The sequence below is a fragment of the Rhinopithecus bieti genome, unplaced genomic scaffold (genome assembly GCF_001698545.2).
Source record: "Rhinopithecus bieti isolate Rb0 unplaced genomic scaffold, ASM169854v2 scaffold_41901, whole genome shotgun sequence".
Taxonomy (NCBI): domain Eukaryota; kingdom Metazoa; phylum Chordata; class Mammalia; order Primates; family Cercopithecidae; genus Rhinopithecus; species Rhinopithecus bieti.
This window is the reverse complement of record NW_016817180.1, coordinates 126,933-131,814: the sequence shown is the minus strand read 5'-3', so window position 1 is coordinate 131,814 and position 4,882 is coordinate 126,933.

Genomic DNA, 4,882 nt, shown 5'->3' with positions numbered 1-4,882 from the left:
TCTTTGGAACTCAGTGCTGTACTATTATAGTAGAAAGCAACATAGGGCAGAACTTACCCAGTAACCATGAAAGGAACACTTAGACCAGCCCTAGGCAGAGGGGAACCCTCCATTCTAGTTGTCAGAACCTGAGTATCAGCAAGCCACACCACCCTGGGCTAAAGTGCCATGGGGTTCTCAATCAACTTGACAGGCAGTCTAAACAACAAGGACTACAATTCCTGGGTAATTCCTAGTGCTGTGCTGGGGTCAGAGCCAATAGACTTAGGGTACACATGACCAAGTGAGATATCAACCAGGACAGATAAGCGAGTGCTTGCATCACACCTTCTCTAACCCCAGACAGTGAAGCTCAGAGTTCCAGAAGAGACTCATTCCATCTACTTGAGGAGAAGAGAGAAGGGGAGAGAAGACTAGAGGGGAGATTAAAGAGGATTTTGTCTTGCAAATTAGTTACAAGCTCAGCCATAGTAGAATAGCATACCAGGCAGAGTCCTGAGGTACCCATTCCAAACTTACCTCCTGAACAACATTTTTAAACATCTCTAGGCCAGAAGGGAACCCATTGCCTTGAAGGGAAGGACTTCATCCTGACAGAATGTATTACCTGCTGACTATAGAGCCCATGGACCCTCAATAATCAGCAGTGGTTGCCGGGCAGTACTGGTTGTAAGACTTTGGTAAGAATCAGAGCAGTGCTGGTTTCAGTGGTGATTCAGCACATTCCTAGCTGTGATGACTTCAGGAAAAGACCCCTTCTGATTCAGAAAAGGAGATGGAGGACTAAAATGAATTTTGTCTTGTAGTTTGAGTACCAACTCTCCCACAGTGGGTTTGAGCACCAAGTGAGCTCCTGGGGTCCTTGATTCCAGGTCTTTGCTTCTTAATGGCATTTTTAGACATGCCCTGGGTCAGAGGGAAGCCCAGTCCCCTAAAGGGAGGGAATCACGACTGGCAGCATTCACTACAAGCTGACTGAAGAACCACTGTGTCTTGAGCAAACATCAGCAGTAGCCAGGCAGTACTTACCATAGGCCTTGAGTATGGTGGCCACGGGGAAGACTTGTCTGCCTTAGGAAAGGGGAGGAATTATTGGGAAGAACTTTGTCTTGTGGTTTGAGTGCCAGCTTAGCCACAGTAGAATTGAGCACCAGGTAGATTCCTAAGGTTTTTGACTCCAAGCCTGGCTCCTGGACAGCATCTTCAGACCCTCCAGGCTGGTAGAATCTTGCTATACTAAAGGAAGGACAAAAGCATGATTTATTTAGCCACTTGCTGATTGTAGAGCCTTTAGAATTTGAGTAAACATAGGCAGTAGCCAGGCAGTGGTCACTGTGGACATTAGACATGACCCAGTGCTGTTCTGGCTTCAGGTATAACAACAGTCCTAGTGCTGATGGCCACAAGGGTGGTTGTGCCACCCATTTTCCCACTCTGGAGAGCTCAGAACACACAGCAGATCTGTCTGGGGGAAGGTAAGTAAAGGAAGAGAACAAGAATCTTTGCATGACAATCAAGAGAATTATTTCATATTCTAACCGATACCACCTAGGTGGTACTTCTATGAATCTGCAATACAACATTACCAGACTTAGGGTAAAAACTAGAGAAAATGAACCTGTAGTGACTAAAAAATGAAATCACCCACTCAAGTCTCTTTGAATATTGGAAAGCCTTCCCAAGAAGAATGGATCCAAACAAGTCCAGACTGTGAAGACTACAGGTAATACCTAACTCCTCAATGCCCAGACACCAACAAACATCAAGACCATGCAGAAAAACACGACCTCACCATATGAATTTAATAATGTACAAATGACAAAATCTGGAGGGTGGGGGTCAGAAATATGTGACATTTCAGACAGAGAACTCAAGATAACTGATTTGAGGAAGCTCAATGAAATTCAAAATAATACTTTGAGCTGAAGCAGAAATTACCAAGCAGAAGAAAGAATTAAAGAGCTTGAAGATACACTGATGAAAAATACATAGTAAGAGGAAAGAAAAGTACTAAGGAGAAACAAAAGCATAAAGAAGTAAAAAGAGTGAAACATGCTTACTGTCTAGAAAATATCTTACACAGGGAAAATCTAAGAGGTACTGACCTTAAAGAGGAAGTAGAGATAGAAATTGAAGTATTAATACCTTGTTAAAAGAAAGGCAGAAAGAAAGGAAAATGGGAAGAAGAGACCACAAAACCCGGAAAACAAATAACAAAATGGTAGGAATGAGTCCTTGCTTATCAATAACAATGATTGTAAATAGACTAAGCTCTTTCATCAAAAGACATAGAGTGATTAAATGGATAAAAAACAAGACCCAGTGATCTGTTACCTACAAGAAACACTTTATAAAGACACACATACACTGAAAATAAAGAGATAGAAAGAGATAGTCCATGCAAATGGAAACCAAAAGAGGGTAGGAGTATGTATACTTACATCAGACAAAATAGATTTCAAGACAGAAAATATAAAAACGGAAAAAACGTTATTGTGTAATTATAAAGTGGCAAATTCAGCAAGATAATATAACAATTGGAAGTACCTATGCTCTCAATGATGGAACACCCAGATACAGAAAACAAATATTATTAGAGTTAAAGAGAGAAATAGACACCAATTCAATAATATCTGTAGATTTTAATCAGCAGGTACAGATCATCCAGACAGAAAATCAACAAAGACACATGGGACTTAGTCTACACTGCAGAACAAACGGACATAAGGAATATTTACAGAACATTTTTACCATTGGCTGCAAAATACACATTCTTCTCCTGAAGACATGAATCATTCTGAAGGATAGCCAAAATGTTAGACCAACAAACAAATCCTTAAAAAAATAAAATAATAAAATCACATCCAAATATCTTATCTGGTAACAATAAAATAAAGCTAGGAATAAATAACAAAGTAAGTTTGAAACTATACAAACAAATGGAAATTAAATGAGAAGTTCATGAATGACAATGGGCCTATGAGGAAATTAAGATAAAAATATAACATGCTTGAATCAAATGGTAGTATAAACAAACAAACAAACAAAAGAAACCCCTATGGAATACCTATGGAATATAGCAAAAGCCTATGGAATATAGAAAAAGCAGTACTAAGACGAAAGTTTATAGCTATAATTACCTACATCCAAAAGTACAGGAAAACATCAAATAATCTAATAATGCATCTAATAATGTAACTAGAAAAGTGAAAGAAATCCAAACCTAATGTTAGAAGAAAAGTAACAGTAAAGATCAGACCAGAAATAAACAAAATCAAAATGTAAATATTATAATACATAAGATCAATGAAATGAAAATATAAACAAAATCATGTTTTTTTGAAAAGATAAACAAAATCGACCATGTCTTTAACTAGAATCCAAAAAAAAAAAAAAAAAAAATAGTAAACCAAATTAATAAAACTAACTCAAGAAAATAAAAAAAAGGAGAAAGTAGTTAAACCAAGTATCCTACAGAAATTTCAAAAGGGGGTTTATTGAAACGGGTAACTATGGTGAAAACAATATTTCAAAAAATTGGTAAAACCTAGACAAAATAGATGAATTCCTAGTCATATACAATGTAACAATATTAAACCATGAAGAAATTTAAAAAAAGAAAATTGAACATACCAATAAAAGTAACAAGATCAAAGCTGTCAAAAAAAATTCCCAGTAAAAAAAAAAAAAAGCAAAATAAAAAAATCAACATACAAAAATCAGTAGAATTTCTATATGCTAACAGTGAAAAAAATAACCAAATTTTAAAATTTCCATTTACAATGGCTACAAATAAAATAAAATATTTAGGAATAAATTTAACTAAAGTAAAAGATCTCCACAATAAAAGCACAAAACTCTGACACAAGAAATTGAAGAGGACACAAAAAATTGGAAAAGTATTCCATGTTAATATACTGAACAATTCAATATTGTTAAAATGTCTATACTACCTAAAGCAATCTACAGATTCTATGCCACTCCTATCAAAATATTAATGACAGCTTCACAGAAATACACAAAATATTCCTAAAATGTATATGGAACCACAAAAGGCCAAAAATAAGAAAAGTTATTCTGAGCAAAAAGAACAAACCTGGAGGAATCACATTACCTGACTTCAAATTGTACTACACAGCTATAGCAACCAAAGCAACATGGTTCTGGCATAATAGCAGGCAAACAGACCAATAGAGCAGAATAGAAAACCCCAAAATAACTCCATGCATTGAGAAAAAAAACAATCTTTTCAATAAAGGGTGCTGGGAAAACTGTATATCTGTATGAAAAAGAATGAAACAAATCCCCTATTTCCTGCAATAATCAAAAGTCAAGTCAAAATAGATTAAACACTTAAATCTAAGACCTCATACTATGAAATTACAACAAGAAAACTTTTGGAAAATTTTCCAGGATAGTGGTCTGTGCAAAGATTTCTTGAGCAACACCTTGCAAACATAGGAAACCAAAGCAAATATTGACAAGAGATTGCATCGAGTTAAAAAGCTTCTGCAGGGGGTGGAGCAAGATGGCTGAATAGGAACAGCTCCAGTCTCCAACTCCCAGCGCGAGCAACACAGAAGACCAGTGATTTCTGCATTTTCAACTGAGGTACTGGGGTCATCTCACTAGGGAGTGCCGAACAATCGGTGCTGGTCAGCTGCTGCAGCCTGACCAGCGAGAGCTGAAGCAGGGCGAGGCATCGCCTCACCTGGAAGTGCAAGGGGGAAGGGAATCCGTTTTCCTAGCCAGGGGAACTGAGACACACAACACCTGGAAAATCGGGTAACTCCCACCCCAATACTGCGCTTTAAGCAAACAGGCACACCAGGAGAATATATCCCACACCTGGCCGGGAGGGTCCCATGCCCACGGAGCCTCC